Raw genomic sequence first — 17,968 nt, 5'->3', positions numbered from 1 at the left:
ACAGATGATTTAGTGGTACTGTTTGTGGGGATTTGTGGTATCCAGGAGGGAAACCTGATGCGCTCCATACCACCATAACCAGAGAGGTGAAGAACATGTGAAGACAGCCCAGTCTGTGGCGCACAGGCGTAAAGAGGACGAGTCAAGCGAGAGTCGGGGAAAGATGCAAAACCAAATGAGGGAAACCACATTGGAGTGCAGGCGTGGGAGTTAAGGTCAGCTTCGCTAAATAAGATATTTTACTTAGAAAGAACCTTTGGTCCCCTTTTAGTTCCTCTTTAACAAATGCTCATTCTACTCGCAAGTGAGAGAACATTTTCATGAAAAAAGGGCCATCCGGTCTGTTTTTGTGAAGGTGATTGAGCTCCCATTCCCGAATGGTACAGGATCGACATGGACTACACGTATCTACGAACATTTCCCATAACCCATCTGCAACAGAAAAAAAAGATAACTTCAGACTCTGCCAGCGTCTCAGACAGTACAGTCAAATCATCAGGGGGCTCAATGATGAACATGAAGACACCTGGAGGTACTCTCCATTGTTAGTCATCACAATTTAGAAAGCACAACAAGCACATTATAAAGTTCAATAAAAAAGCAGCTTTAAAAAAACTTTTTTGTCTTAGGATTCGAGGAGCTGTCTGACGAAGAGGAGGAGATGAAAATGGCAGAGATGAGACCCCTCTTATGGAGATCTCCATCAACCAGACTAAGTAGTGACTTTAAGTACGGACAAAAAAGGTAAAAAGTAGTGTTTGAGGAGTAAAATACAGTATTTTAGGGGACTGGTCTAGATACAGTACACTAAACAGGGATGTTCATGATGAACAGATGATGCAGAATCTTTGCTGGATGAAACCAGTGCAAACAGAAACCAGAACAACAGTAACTGTTCGTCCCATCACGTATGTCGCATCGGTATCTCTGGAACTACAGACAGCAGTAGGACAACTCTAGGGCACCCATGAGAGAGAGGCAAAGATGCCCTTCTACCAAAAAAGCCGGTTAGTTACATTTTTCAGTACATAGAATCCAGAGGAGAGTCTTCGTTGTTGTTATTATTAGAACACTGATGTACCTTTTCTTTATTTTGGCGAGAGGATGAAAATATGAACCCGACTAAAGGACACCCCCCCTCTCCTCCATATGGAAATGGCTCTGAAACACTACCTAAGGCCCTTTTAAAAACCCAACCCAGCAGACTCGCCAGAGAAAATGGGTGGATACGACATGTCCTGGAAAGCCAGAGATGGCTGTATTGAGAAGGATTAACAAAGGCTGGGCGAAAACCTACACCAAGGGGGCCCAAGATTCAATAGAACGTGTCAGTTGCCAACCGAACAACAGGTTCAGCTGGATAAGGGGAACACAACAAGAATGGTCAGTAACAGGAGGACTTGGACAGCAGAAGGGTTAGCAATGAAACATGGCGCATCTTCTGAATGGAAACCAGCCGGTCAGGATGGCATCAATAGTATTGGGAACAAGCAATGAGAGTAGAGAAATTCTGCTGTGCCCAGTGGCTCGACAGGGTGACAGCCAGCAGTGACATGTCTCTGTCTCGCAGCAAAGAGGAACGGTCTCCCAGACAAAAGGTGCCTCCCCCGATGTGGTGAAATCTCAAAAGTATCAGCAACATAGAAAAGGAGGTTGAAGCGTACTCTTTGAGGGGGATGATGACTCACTATGGAAGCAAACAGGTGAGGATGGCCGGAGCCGGGCAAGGAGCTCAAGGCCACGAGCATAGGCCCCCGAGCAAGTCAGCAGTCAGTTACTCACTGGACCAGACTTCCAGATCTACCCCCCCCCGGTCCTCGCATCATTACTCAGACATGCTCTACTCCTCTAAGCCCCATGCCAGCACCATAAGATTTGCAGTTTTTCCAGCCATGTGAGTCCATCGGGGCATCCTCCTCCTCAGTACAAAATACGTAACGAGCAGTGCCATGCCTAAATGAGGGCCTGGTCCCAGAGACGCCCATTCCCACGGAGCACCAAGGTTACATGCCTCCTCTCCACATCACTTGCCAACACCAACTACTCCACCGTAATCAAGCACCTCCTACCCTCGACAACCCCGCAGCGGGGGCCCCCATGGCTCCCCAAAACCCCTGGGGACTGTGGACTAAGGAGAGACTCAATCAACGGGAGGCCAGGATAGAAGCAGCACTCTGCAGAGGCAAAGCAGCACCGCCTCCACAGCATCCATGGGCTGAACCGAGGCGTATACAGGTGCCTGACGGGGAATACATGAAATACAGGGACATTCACACCCTCGCAGGGGGACGCTGGCAATGAGCACACAGGCAATGCGAGGCCCCTTCAGCGAGCACTACAGCATGATGTCTACCCGGAGATCCAGGTCTCTCGGAGCGGAGGCCGCAGCCCATGAGCTTACAGAAGAGGACCATGTCTGTCAAGCGATTTAACTACCAGCAAAGCCAGCCCCAGACAAAAGGCACCAAACACCAGGGTGAAGTCTGAGACTCGCTCGCTGGATGGGACTGGGCAGGTGTCGGGAGGAGTTGGACAGGAAGGGGCCAGTTGCTGGGAGAGATCAAGTGGAGCGGCACATGAGGCCAAGAAAATGGAAAAGGTAAAAACGTATTACTGTAAATGTTGGTTAATACCGTTTCAGGGGGAATTGTGTTTGTTTCGGTAAGTGTCCGTAGACTTAAAGTTACACTTATTGACCAACAGTATGAATCAAGCAGCCTGCCATGCAAGCAAAAAATGGATACACACATAAGTCCTAAATTTGCGTAAAGCTGTTTACACTTAGCTGAAATTATTGATAGTACCAGTATGCGACACATGTGAGTGAGAAGAATATATCTGTAAATCTTTTCATTTGTCATTTTAAAGGTTGTTTCACCCATTTACAAAAAGAGTGTCACTTAACACATCGCCATGCAGATGGTTTAGGTTTTGTTGACCAGAGTTGAGGTACCGCGCCTCTGAGATTTTCTGCTACTAACACCAATACAATGGAGGTGAAAGGAATTTAGGTTGTGGTGCACAGCGAGGAGAAAGTACAAACAAATTAACAGCAACGCGTCTTCTAGAACAGGCCCGTAACTGTGACAAAATACAATACTCCCTGTGTGATGTCTCCAGACAAGAAGAGGATCTGCTTTTGGAGGGATGTTGTGTTGAATTGTATGTCATTGTCTCAGGTTGTGAGCACCAAACACAAAATTCCTTTCTCCTCGTTTTTTAAAGGTGGAGGGATGGGGTTGAGCAACATTGAATATTGTACTCATTAGCATACATATTACATCAGTGGACATCAGATAATGCCGTTTTTCCATTACATGGTACCTGCTCTGAATCGGCTCGGCCTATCTCGGCACGCCCGCGTTGCCCCTCTCCTTTTCAATAGCAGATTACTACGCTAATGCTGAGCGGAGCCGTGGTTGAGTCATGTAGCAGGGAACTGCTGGACCTAATGCACACAACCACACAGAACGTTGAAGGTGTGGTGCTTTTGATTCTCAGAATGGACGGTGCCACAGCCAGCAAGCAATAGTGTCAAAAGAAGCTGGAAGCACAAAAAAAAAAAAACGGGCCCGCGGGGTAAACCATTATATCAGGCGGGTTTGTTAAGACACTCCCGACGGGTGCAATGATTCGTAGTAGAACGTACACAATGATGAATCAGGAATTAGGACGATTCCTCCGACCAATCAGTAGTCTGCAGTTTTCAAACAATTTTGGTATCGCTTAGCCCTTGAGGCGGTACCTCAAACGAGGTAGTACTGGACCCAAAGTACCGTTAGAAGGTACCAGGGACTTTTATCACATAGAAAACAGTTTAGTTGATGGCGCAGTCGAGGAGGCACATCATAGCAAGTTAAAGAAATGGACAATAGATCTGTTGTCTGGACAGATGACCAGTGAAGGCGTTTTAGAAGCATTTTCGGGATAGCTGAGGGTTACGCGCAGCATTAACTGAGCCGACGACGTAGATTAATCGTTAGCCTAGTTTACAAAACCGGTCTGCTATTGAGCCCATGACGTGAGATACAAGGGAATGGAGCCTTTATGCATATTGTTTCTTTAGAAATAAACAAGGACAATCTACAAAACTCTAAAAAGCATTCACGATGAAAGGTTTTTGCTATCAATGAGGCAATAATAGCACTCAATGAACATTAACGGCAGGTGGATGGCTTGTTAGCCTCCAAATGGCGACATAGGAGCTACACGTGTGGAGAGAGGCTTACCCCCTTGGTTTCTACATCCCTTCCACCAACGTGGATACCAGGCAGTGGAAAGGACCCAGAAGAGACATTGGTTCCGATATCTGAAATCTTTCACATTCATTTGGGTGACTAAAAAAAACATGGGCAAATAAAAACCAAACCTGTATGGCTGCATCCATTGCAGATATTTGACTGATCGACATTTAATATGTAGTCAGAAGTTTATGGAAGCTTACAACAAGCTGTATGCACAGTATTCCTAACTGCTGTTTTCTGGATATGCTGTAAACCTTTTTTTGTTGTGTCTTTATGTCATCGCTCATTTGGTGGATGCATGGCCTCGGCGGAACATGTCGGTTGGTGCGGTGGTTCCATGTCGTCCCTCTGTTAAGAATGCACTGTGTCTCGCTCCTATACTTCAATAACGCTCCGCTTGAGCTGGTCTACCACACCGGCAGCTGTTATGGATATGCCATGCCAGCCAAGGTTTTGAGTCTTTAGGACCGGGACGGACATGCCCTACGGAGCTATGGGCTCTGTGTGAGTACTGTGAACTAAGGGTTTAGCTCCGCAGCTCATAATTACCAGGGGCTAAAGCTCCTGATAGTTTCACACCTTTAGGAAGGATGAGAAATGTCTGTTTCCTCTATCCTCGATGTTGAGAAGTGATCACGACCTCAGGAATCTTTACTTGGCCTTTTTATAGGCAAGTGAAAGTATAATTCTCCTACCGTCTGATTGCTCACGACCACAGACCCGTTCTACGTGACATATGACTGTCTTCCTAAGTTTGTGTCCAGTTCCTCTGACTGTAATCGGTTGACTGGTTACAAAAGGGGACTTACTAATGTTTTTGTTTTTTTTGTACTATTTCCAATTGTGTAGTGGCTTCTCCATGATGGAATTTACAGAAAGACACTCAAATCTGACTATTGTGAAGGCTGCTAACATACTTTAGAAATCATTTCAAATCTATTTCCTTGCAAAAACGTACAGGCTGCGTGGCATAATGCATTTAGGAACCCCCCTATACAAGTGATGACAAGAAAGATGTTTGTTCTTGTTATAGTGCCAATGACGACTTGTATTCTAGTGACTCATAATCAGAAATGTAAAAAATAGTAGGTACAGAAACACCCCCTTTTCTAAACCGGCCAGATGCTCTAACATCATCATCATCATCCGGGGTGCGTTATCCCACCCGGTCAAATTCGCATCCTGTGTTTGAATGTGTCTGAGAAGCAGATGATTTTCTTCTCCTTTTAAACTTCACTTCAAACGTCATTTTGCTCATCATCATCTTCCCTTAACTTCAATCACGCAGAATCACTTCATACCTCTCACTTTGTGTGTGGGGATGAAAACTGTGTTTGCAAAAGGTAAGTGGTGAGAGGTGTGTGTCTAAGGGATTGAAAGTGGTTATTTAGAATCGGTAGAGGGGGGGGGTGGGGCGGGTAAAGTGTGAGAGAGTGTTGGTAACACATTTATATGCGAGTAAGTATTCAGAATTAGATGCGGATAGAGTCTGATAGAAACCAAGCACAGGTTAATTTTCATTTTAATTAGCCGTGTGTCAGATCCTTCCAAAAGCAACAACATCACGGCTCAATCTCATTACCAGACATGGAAAAAAATGTTGGTGGTCAGATCTAATAATCCGTCAATTATCTCTTGTAGTAAATGTGTTTAGTTGATGAGGTTTGGGACCATCTTAATGATTAATCAACTTCTTCCCTGTCAGGATGAGTGTTTCCCCAAGGGCGCAGAGCTACACCCATGGACCCCCACAGAAAAGTAGGTCACCACATAAGTTAGCGGCAGAGCAAAAAATGTGCTCGTCAAATTAAAAATACACTTTTATTATCTCTGATGTTTTTGTTCCCTAGGTGCCTTTGATGAACGGTCAGATGGGCCCTTCTGTTCGTGCTCAGGGGAGCCAGGCGCCCATGGCCCGACACCCTTCAGAGAGAAGCTCATTGATTACCTGAGGCTCAAAGTCTCCCATCCCCACAGGGGCCCAGACGCATCCCGCAAGACACACGCAGCAGAGGTGAAAAGCTTTGAAGAAATCCAGAAGTTTTTTTTTTTAAACAATTAATTTGATTTTAGGGATATTCTTCCATTTGCTTGGCGGAAGTTGAAGTGCAATAATAGTTTGACATTTGGTGAAAACTTGTATTCACTTGATTGGCGAGCTTGGATTGGGCGCTCACTACTCTCCCATTGGCTACAGCCCGGAGTTGGTTAGCTTAGCATAGCATGCATAGCACGTACACTGAAAACGGACCACTAAAAGATGTAACTTGGAACAGTGAGCTAAGAGGTGCTTGTTGTTTGATTTTGTCATTGGATAAGCCAAGCTAGCTGTTTCCCCCTGTTACCAGGTCTTGTACTATGCTAAGGAAACCACTGCTGGCTGTAGATTCATATTGTAACGACAGATGTAAAAGTGATTTAACTTAGGTATAAGGCGTATTCACTTTCAGTCTAAGGGAATTTTAGGCTGTAAGAATCTGATCTTGTGTTCTTGTTTCTTCTCCAGACATTTAGATTTCATATACGCTAGCAGGCCAGGAAAAAAAAAAAAAGCAAAAAAAAAAATACCTGCACCCTAGGTGGTTGTCAAAGCTAATGTGGGGAATTGTGTACATAAACGTGTATGGCTGGTGATTAAGTGGCTGATGAAAGTATGTGGGTGTGTTTAGATCCCGTATGAAAGTAGAGAAGAATCCAGAGCTGGGTTCAGTATAATCAGGAGGACGGGGAGGGGGGAATCCCTTTCGTCAGATGACATGTAAGTGTTTATTTTTAACAATACCATAGCAATATTCCATTAGTATTGTAATTTTTTTCATAGAAATTAAAATTGTGTTACAGCCACTTGGTGAAAACCGTTCAAACAAACTCAGCAATTGTCACATGTTAGTTAATATGATCTTTTTCCATAAGATTTCAGGAAATTTGTGACAAGAGTTCAACCTGGAGGTGACCGGCACCAGACTTCTTCAGCCTGGAGATAAAATATCAGGTATTCTGCTAATTAACCGAAGCTCTCGCAAGTTTTTCCGTTATTATTTCACGAGTTTAGTGGCTTTTAACACTCCAGTTAACCAAACAATATGTCTCTTCCACACGGCAATGGCTCCCAGCTTGTGTGAATAAGATGTATGCAGTGTACCCACTGAAGACGTGTCGAACCACTGTGGATTTGACTATCATCAGATAAGCGCAGATAGCACGCAATAAGACCTCCTAAAGAGAGACATTAGAAAAGGACGAACCGAGACATTTTTGTTGCTCTCATATTTTATAACCGAGTGAGACTGACCTGTTATCTGTCGAGAAATATTTATAGAAGAATCCCGTAGCCTTGATTAAACCGGGAAACCACTGAAATGTAGTGGATCAAAGTGAGACGGGCAACAACTCTGCAAGGTACGAGTCCTAAAAGGCCATCACTGTGGTATATATTTTTATACAAAGAGATCTGCAGATGGTGACCTGCTCTGATGCAAGTGATTACTGTGGTCTCTGTACAAGATCATCTTCTTTTCTTCTCTTTTTTGTTGTCCCAAACTCATAAATTCTTTCAATACATAGATTTAGGTTAAGCCTGCAGAGACATGGAATTGAACCACTTGGGGACAGACTCCCTCTCTTCTGTCATCAAGTACCTATTTTTATTTTCTTTTTAAACATATTGTTTTAGATGTTGAACCCATTTTCTGGTCTGCACTGCGTAATTTGGAGACAATGTTACGGCTTTCGGGGAGACTAATTAGAGTCAAGGAGGGGTTTTGATTTGTTGTTTATGGAAAGGTTTTTTTTTTTTTCTCTCTCTTCTTGAGATGGAAGAGTTTGAGAAGTCATCCGCCCTGCTCATAACCTGTGCATCCCCCATGCTACAGACACTTCCTGTTTCCCCAGTTCCTTCGCAACGCGCCGCTCAGCATATCACCGGACCGGACCCTACCTGGCTGTTGTGGGAAAAACAACCCGCAGTATGAAGCTTTGCGATGTTGGGAGGAGTTCTGCGTGTGGTTTTAATAGGACTGTTAAACGGAAAAGGGAGATTTAAATATTGGCAAATGGGGACGAGGAAGGTATAGCAATGTTGCTCCCCCTTAATCTGATTTTGCCATCAAATGCTTTTGTTAAGCAAGAGATCTACTTTGGGAAACGCGTTATTTGCTCTCAGGCGAGTGGGAGAGGAAATATTAAACACCGATAACAAGAGGGTAGCTACGCCTCATCCGACTACTCGTGATCTTTTCTTCAACCGAAGTGAATACACGCACTTGTATTTCCCAAAATGTAAAAACTGTTTTTTAAGAGGCGGAAAAGACACGGCGGTTACTGCTCAGTTAACAACAGCAAGTTTGGAATTGTGTGACGAAGGTAAAAGCATCAGACAAACTGACAGAAAGATATTAAAAAGAGCAGGTCAACGTTGGACTCTATAGGTTTTTTTTGTTTGTTTTTTTAAGGGCTTCAATCTTTCAGGCAGAAATGAGTGGGATAAGTGTTTGTTTTGCAGGGGTGTTCATCAACATCTGGTCGTTTTAATTTTTTTACATGGGAGAAACCACCGTTTGCCTTTTGTGTCCTAAAAATGTATCATGCTTTTTACCTTGGATCCCTTTGGAGCAGTTTTTTCCTTTGCTGTACAAGAGTGAGAGTCGGAGAAACAGTTGTCAAGTGCCATAGACCTTGAACTGTTTTTGACTAGGAGGACTTGACCCCAGAACCCAACGCAATAATTACATGTCACAATCCTTTTGCAGCAGTAATGGCTTAAAGGAAGCCATTCTTTTTTTTCTTTTCAGATGCTTATGAAATTTCTTTCACAGCTACAGATACATTTAGTTTCCTCACCGCCGCTTCTCATTTAAATTTCAGACAGAACAAATTACAGTACTTACGGATTACTTTACCCACGATTTACATTTTTCGAAAAACTTTGAATATGAAATGAAAATCAATCCATAAAAAGCTATTTACTTCATCATTCAACATGATGCTTTTTTTTTAAAACAGTTAGTAGAGGATTCTTAGATTTTAGTGAGATCTTTGAATATAACGAAAGACATGATTGCTTAACAAATTCATTGTGAATGTTTGTGTCACTTTGCCTAAGAAAGCTGTTTTACACGTTTGTCACTTAGATTACCTACTCCTGATGTTTAGTTGGCAAAACAACTACACACGTGAAAATCCAGTCAAGACTGCATCACCGACATTCCTAATTTGTCAAAGAAGTTGTCAAAGGAAAAGATTTTTTTAAAGGAACTGTCACCTTCTCTGTTAATATCATTCACTGGTTAAAGAAAACTTTTGAGACGTGTGTTCCAAAAAGCATGGAAAATGATCACAAAGAGCTACAGGCCTGAACAAGTACATGTGTGACCACTGATAGTTTGTAATAGAACTCATCATACACCCGTGTTTCCTCGTCCTTGTTTTACAGCGGAGTGTGGTCTATACTGTTCCCCCAACATCAGGTATAAGATGTGACCCATAAACACGTGGTGTATTAACAACATAGTAAATACCCCTTTTTAATGAATAGCAGTCCACTCTGGTTAGGTAGTGTTGTAAGTGAGCTGTTTTTAGTTTTTTATAAAGCAAAATCAAAATTGTCTTTATTTACAAGTAAATCTAATATGTGTATTTCCCAATTTTCACAGAAGTCGTAAGACACATGAACTGTTGTGTTATTTCGATTATTTGATGAGTGTTGCTGTTGACTTTTTTAAGATGGGGGGGGGGGGGATTTCTGTGGTAAGTCACTTATATTCATGGAACAAAAAAGTCTGACATTCGACTATGCTAGGAGATTAAAAAAGCACATTTTCTCATTCATGTCGGTTAGGTTTCATATGCCTCCCACATTCTTATTATTTAGTCTCTGTGGTTTTTAGACCTTACTAATCAAATGTAAAACTCTTTAAAAATTGAGAAAAGAATTAATAACGGCAATAGTGACTTGCGATTGTAAACCAGCAATAATTGCATGCAGAGGCACTCATTTTAATGTATAGTAGTATTTACTAAGGTTTCTCTGGAAACAGCCACAGCGAGATGATGGATTGATATGTATATTATCCAACATTACCAGATTTGTACATAATTACCTGTTTTTGAAGTAACCTGTGGAAAATAACTAATGCTCTTTAGCAACGGATTCTTCTGTCTTCATTTCATCCTCGGGTTCATCTTTAATGAGTAACGGTGACAGATGCACAGCCAGTGTGCATGGGACAGTGGACTGTGTTCAGGTGCATTGGTTACAGTATAAGATGTTACAGCGCTAAATAGCGTCTAGCACCAGGATCCCAATAAGGAATTATTCCTACTTAATGGTTGTTTGTGTGTGTTTTGTGTTTGTGTGTGTGTGGTGTGTGTGATTTTGTGTTGTGGGTGTGTTGACAGACTCCTGCTTGCTTCTTCTGTCAGTTTCAAACGAGTGCTGAAGGCCTTTACTCACTCAAACCATGCTGATGTCTTAATTGTAATTGCATTGAGATCCCTCTGTTTTCCTCTGAAATTATTTATTATTATTTATTTTTCTTCAGCGGTCAGTTTCCATTGAAGTGTAGCAGAAAAGTGTTACATTTTTGATAGATCAGGGTGAGTGTTGTGTTGAATGAGGCGTTCTGTCACGTAACAACATGGGCCTACTTCTGGTGCCACCATAGGCCAAACCATGTTTTCTCCCCTTTTCATCCTTTCATCTTTATGTATTCTGTAATGTATCCTTATCCTCATATCCTTACCGTTTAGCATTGGCTGATTGTATGTGTGGAGGAAGCAATACTTTTTGTTTGCTTACACACCCTAATGATGCTATTACTAATGAAATAGTTAGATTACACAAAACTTAACTGTGGTTTGTTATAGCAAAAATGATAGCATTTTAAATGCATAACAAATCATTGTAGGTGTATGTACATTTCCAAAGTCCTGGTTACCGGTCACTTAGATGAGTTGTATAAGGAAGTGTGTCCCATGATGTTTGACTTTTTGACTTTTTGCAGTGGGACATTCTTCAGTACGCCTGTCTCCCATCGAAGTGGACCTGCTTGGTAGGACCCTTTAAGCACTATACATTTTATGACATCGAAACCACTTAATTATTTAAGCCTTTGTCTTAACTAACATCACTGAAGTAAAAAAAAACAATCTCATAAGACAGTGTAATTTTAAAAGACTAAGTGTTTTTTATTAAATGCCAAACAAAACTAGTTAAGTTCGATAAATAAGGGTGACAAAGTGAGTCAGAGGGCGCTGCGGATTCATGGCTGTTGTGTGCTTGGTTGACGCTGACTATGACTCCAGATTGACTCCTGACTGGACTCCTGACTGACTCCTGACCTGACTCCAGATTGATGCCTGACTTGACATCCTGACTGACTCCTGACTGATGATGACTCCTGCCCAAACAAGAAAACAAGGTCTGTTGTTTTTGTATTATTTAGAATGTCCCAATTCAGTCATACTAATGGACGTGAAGTGCAGGCTGTAGAATAAATCACTTCTAATTCATCCAACATTAATCTGACACAAGTATACATAATTTTAATCTAGAATCAATTATAGATAATCGTTTATACTGACTATGAGAGCGATGAAACTATAAGACAGCAGCTATTTTTGTTGAGTCATAGGACCTGTGTGAGGAAAGAAATAAGTAGACACCATACATAGTAAGACTTATGAATTATAAGGATGAGCAGATGCTTATATTTGAAATAATGACATACATTACCGTTCTTTATCATTATATAAGTCAGAAGCTGATCACCTCGCCGTCCACATGCAGAGAACGGCAGCAGCTCAGGAGGTGGAGGAAGAGAAGAAAAAGATAAATAGTGAGTAAGACAAATAATTGTTTGCTTATTAAATCACTGAGAACCAGGTTTACAAAATAACATGGTATTACCTTCTCAGTCAAGTCAGAGGCTCGTACATAGCGGAGTAGGACAAAAGTATGTTGAAATGGTTAGTCAAACAATATTTGAATTATTGAAGTAGTATGGATAAGCATACTATTTAATAATAATCCAAAAAAATTACAATACAAACACACATTTCTTATTTTGTCTTACATTAGACTATTACTAAGTCACATTCTCTTCAGTCAGAGCTCGTCACTACCTTTTTGGGCCCCCTGAAACAGCAGCGGCGGCTCAGGTGAGAGGGGGGAAAAATAAATAATGGTCAGTAAGATAGACAAATTATTTTATTATACATAAGTGATATATATGAACGCATAGATGTAACACTACAGTTTGTTGTAGGTACCATATATTGATTTATTGTAGAAACTAGTCGAAGCTCGTACTTACTTTTTTCATCCACAGTGAACAGCAGCGACTCAGGTGGAACAATAAAGAATGTGTTAGCAAAAAAAGGACAATAATCTTTGAAATACTGAAGTGATAAATAATGAGAAAGCAGGTTGGTATAAGTGTGTTTTTTGTCTTATATTATATTTTTAAGTCAGACGCCCGTACTACTTTCTTCGTCCACAGTGAACAACAGGTCAGGTGTGGGTTAGATCAGAGTAAAGTGCAGACAAAAATGGTAGTAAGATGAACAATCTCTAAATTACTGAATATATTAAATAATACATATTTTATATTGTTACTGTAACCTTTTTTGGCAATGTTAATTATGGGCATTTTAACTGCTTCGTGAAGAGTTTCAACTGCCTTGGGGACTGTTCTTGGTGCCTTGGTGCAGAGGTTTGTAATCTTTGTGATGTGCGGTTTTGACAGGTGTCCAGTGCATTTCCAGTCAGTTGAACATGGGCATAAAGTGCTTTGCTGTTTCTCTTTGATATTGAGACTTTTTTTTTCTGTTCTATATTAGTATGCAGTTGTTTTTAGCGATAGCATTTAGTGTTTAATGAGTGCTGGCTGGCCCCAACGCAGGCAGCTTTACATTACCACACGCCTAACTTGGGCAGACTTTAAGTAAAACTGCCTCTTAGGAGCTTTTTGGACTTGGTTCCCTGAGGTTTGCTCATATTGTGGAGTGTTCCTGTTTTTGTTGAGTGTCCAGTGCATTTCCAGCAATTGATGCTATGGGAGTAACGTGCTCTGTCTGCCTCTTGAATTTAAGCTTTTTCAAGCTTTTACATCAGTGCAGGTTTTTAGCCCTCCATCACCAGTTCGTGTCAGCTTGCATTAAAGGGAGGGATTATTGTTGTTCATGTTGAACGACACCAATAATGTTCCTCGCCCCGCCAGACTAAAGCAACTTTCGTTCATAACAGCACGCAGACGCAAAGGCTTTGTCCTACGCCACCCTTGTCTTCATCAGCCCCGCCAGACGCAAAGGCGACATGTCAAGGGGAGTCGACAGCCCTGCCAGACGCAAGAGTAGCTGAGGCATCACAGGCCTGCAAGACGCAAAGGCCGGCCGTCAGGGTGACAAAAATCAGTCAATCGATTCCCCATAAATGAAGAGATACACAAAATATAATATATAAAAACATTTCCAAACAGACCCCGTGCAAGACGCTACTTGCGGGTGTTGACAGCCCTGCCAGACGCAAGGCTACCCTTGTCTTCATCAGCCCCGCAGACGCAAAGCTGCATGCACGGGTCGACCCCTGCCAAGCAAGAGCTACCTGAGGCTCACAGGCCCTGCAGACGCAAAGGCGTGCCGTCAGGTGACAGGAAATCACAGTCAATCGTTCCCCAAAAACATGAAGAGATACAAAATTATATATATACACAAAACATTCCTAACAAGCCCCAGTGCAAGACGCTACTTGGGGTGTTGGACAAACCCTGCCAGACGCAAAGGCTACCCGTGTCTTCACAGCCGCCAGACGCAAAGGCTGACCCTTGTTTCATCAGCCCAGCAAGACGCCAAGGCTGCATGCAGGGAGTCTGACAGCCGGCAGACGCAAGAGCTACTGCAGGGATCTCAGGCACTGCAAGACGCAAGGGCTGGCCGTCAGGTGCAGAAATACAGTTATCGTCCCCGATGCAAAAATGAAGAGATACACAAAATATATATACAAAATCATTCCAAACAAGCCCAGTGAAGACGCTATTGGGGTGTTGCAACACTGCCAGAACGGCAAAGGTACCCTGTCTTCATCACCCCCCGACGCAAAGGTACATGCCGGGGAGTCGCAGGGTGACAGAAAACAGTGATCGATCCCTATGCAAAAATGAGAGATAACATAATAGATGTACAGCCCAAAAGCTACAGGGAACTTGGTCCTACGTGAGTGGAAGTGAGAAGGGCAGGTAGGGACTGCTCCATGTTAGGAATGGGATGTCAGCCACATGTAGAGTATCCAAGTCACAATCAGCTCCACTGCAGGGGTCTCCTCGTGTCGCTTCGTGCCTGCGTCTGGAGCAGCCGAGGCCAGGGAGTCAGGAAGGACTACCGCGTCAGACCAATCTACTAGACGACTGACCGGATGAGACTCAGCATCCCGTTCAGAGATATCAAGTCAACGATATCTAGCTCGAGTTGTGCTCGTGCTCGTGCTCGGTTTCACCTCATGCTCATCTCGTTCTCGTCCTCTTCCAAATGCTCATACCTGTACCTGCAGTAAATTGTCAACATCAGGTATTATAAGATCATGAAAAGGTCAGCAGGAGGATCAGCAGGAGATCAGCAGGGATGAGGATAAGCGTAATGATCTTGGTGAAAAGCATAGGATCAAAGGGGTTGAGGATAAGGGTGAGGAACAGCATGGGAACAGCTAGGAACACCTAGGGACACCATAGGGACACATAGGGAAAAACATAGGGATCAGCTAGGGATCAGGTAGGAACAGGGTAGTAACAGGGTGTAAACAGGGTAGTAACAGGGTAGTAAACTGGAACAGGAACTTGCTCTTGTTCTCCTCCTCCACCCAATTATGCAGTGTGGAACTGCTGCTCACCTTCCGCATTACCTCCCTGAGGCTCAGCCTCCTGAAGCCCAGCCTCCTGAAGCCCAGCTTCCTGAAGCCCCACCTCCTGAAGCCCAGCCTCTGAACCCAGCTTCTGAGGCTCAGCCTCCGAAGCCCGTCCAGGATTGGTTTAGGGGGCGATCACAGCGACGTGGCGTCAGGGTTCGGTAGGCCCGAATAACCACCTGAGGATTCAAAATAAATTCAAAAAGTACAATCTCACTTCAAAACACAGACTTAAACAGAGGATTAAATGCCTAATTAATCATTTTCACCGATGCGTTCAAGCACCCGTGTAGAAATATACAAGGAACACGGTGCCATACCAATCTAAGATCAAATATGGCGTTCTGCTGCTGTTATTATTATTATTATTATTATATTATTATATTAAACATTGTGACGGACGAGAGTATCTGATGATCTGATGAAGTTAGATATATCTCACATAACACTGCTCTCACGTATTATCTAAAGTTTGCTTACTAAACATTGATGTACGAGAAGTAATACATTTTAGATAAATTGTGCCATATTTGACCGCCAAGTGCTAAATAGAATTTACTGTACATCATTCTCATGGAAACGGTATGCAGGACTGTCGGTGATATTTCAAATAGAGAAAATCATGAAAATGCTCTCTATGTGAGACAGGGTTCACAATGATTTAACAGGAACAGGGCAGTGGGCTCAGCAGCTCACTTACCCATGCAGTCTGTCAACTTGTTTTGGGACCTGTTCAGAAAACGTTATTATTCTCGCCTAAAATATTTTCCACTCTTTCATAGTTTAATGGGTTTAGACATGTTATAAGCTGTACAGAATAACATTTCATCATCATTCACTTTGTCATTGGTACAGTACAAGCAATGGTCAACACTACCATTGCTATACAGGGTATAATTGAGCTAAAGAACTTAAAGTGTGTAATATATACTTGGAATATACGATTAACAGTTCAACTACTCCATCATGATCTTTAGATATATATTTCTTATTTAAAGAACAATGTTGACTGGGGTGCTGTGCAGAGACTTTGAATTTCAGTCAGGCATAACAATCTGCGCAGCACATGTTAAATTGTGATGAATTTATCCAATCATAATAATTTGTATTTTCTCTTGATGAGCACAGTAGCATAATGAGGGACTGAAGAGCAAAATGATCCAGGTAGTATTTAGTCAGATATGACATTCAGTTACTATACGTCCGCAAGGGAACAATATTAAATCTTGATTTTGCAAGCACAATTCACAAAAGACCTTTCACATTCCTGTTTTTGCTCTGAAAACATTACTTGTTATTTATACAACAAAAAATCAGATTAGATAAAGCAGTCAGAGCAATATGCCTAATCGGTCATGTTGCATCACATTCCGGGTTGTAGGGGCTCTGACTCTTCAGTGATATAGAGAGAAGAGATGATGTCCCTGACACTGTGGGAATTTTTGTTTTTCTCAGAGCTAGTATAAACGTTTGCAATAATGTGTGAAAACACAGACGTAGCCAAAACGTGTGATGCGTAAAGATATGCGTGCGTAATTACGCACGCTTTAAACGCCTAATTACACACAGCGCTTCTCCAAAAAACAACCCTAGCTAAATATGGGCATCTTCGCAAAATATCTATATTTCTTTTTTTTATTTAGCCCTTCCCAAATTCATTTGATTGCCATGGTTGCCTATCATGCAGCGTGAGGGAGACTGTGCATCTTGAACGCAGGATGTGCACAGTCCCTGCATGACACCCAACTCATCTTTCCATTAACGTTACAAGAGAATACCAGTGAACAAGCAAAGCATATTCATGTTAGACAATGCCAACATGTCAGTAGAAGCTCTGGGAGAGTACTGAAGAGCTTTAGTTTTAGGTCAACGTCAGACACTTTCGTTGAGTCATCTCCTTCTCAGACTCATAATAACATGATCAGAAGATCTGGGAATACTTCACAAATGTGATAATGTCTTTTTCAAGAGCACGACAGTATCTCCGGATACATTTTAAGCAGCGAATACAGTAGGCGTCCTCAACAGAACGTGCACTGATTTGATTACATGCACGTTGATCCGTCTTAAGTTCCAGTTTCCATGGTGCACAGGAAAGTGTATTTTTTTTTTTGCATTTTCGAAAAATGCCAGTCGCCATCTTGTAACCCTAACCCTTATTTAATTTTCGACAAAAAATGTGTTTTCAACCTCTAGCTACACCATTATTAACATAATTCACACCGTCCCGCCATATAGTACATTATTACCATATAATTATTATTTATACCGAGAAAAACGTCAAGTGTCACAAAAACTGTGTTTCCTAACAGGCCATCTAAAATATTAATAACTTCTCATTTTACATAACAAAATTAACACAATTAAAGCCAATTGTGTTCTAAATGTCTCTTTAAGGATTTATGAACATAATATAAATAAATACATTTGGCCTAACATTAAAAGATGTCTCACGTGGAAAGTGACTCTCCGTGTGGTCGACAGGTCCACAGCGCAGGGGCTCCACTAGAAGTCATTTTAGCAGGAAATTCCAGTAGGTTTTACGTCTAGTTTTACTGCTGTATGTTTTTCTTCAGGTATCAGTTTGTTTTAGAAGTTGTTTTCCAGGTGATCAAGTCTCCAAGAATTTCAACTGTCCGGGTTTTTTTTTGCAGGTCAACTTGTGTAGTCCAATGCAAAGAAATTCTAAAGGCCTGCAGCTATTCACATCACCTTGGTCACCACATCACATTCTGTTGCCATGACTTTCACGCGCGTGCGAGCGTGTGCGTGAGCGAATGAGAGACATTAATAGGCTCATATTGATAAATATATATAAATGTTAAAGTTG

At 42.1% G+C, this 17,968-nt stretch overlaps 1 pseudogene; it reads left to right on the top strand.

The window, feature by feature from the left end:
- Window positions 1–510: 510 nt before the first annotated feature.
- On the top strand, window positions 511–6,104 carry LOC116692146 (erbin-like; annotated as a pseudogene).
- The last annotated feature ends 11,864 nt before the right edge of the window (window positions 6,105–17,968 follow it).

Source organism: Etheostoma spectabile, chromosome 1 (assembly GCF_008692095.1).
Source record: "Etheostoma spectabile isolate EspeVRDwgs_2016 chromosome 1, UIUC_Espe_1.0, whole genome shotgun sequence".
In the NCBI taxonomy this organism is placed as follows: Eukaryota; Metazoa; Chordata; class Actinopteri; order Perciformes; family Percidae; genus Etheostoma; species Etheostoma spectabile.
This window is presented reverse-complemented; position numbering and strand designations above follow the sequence as displayed.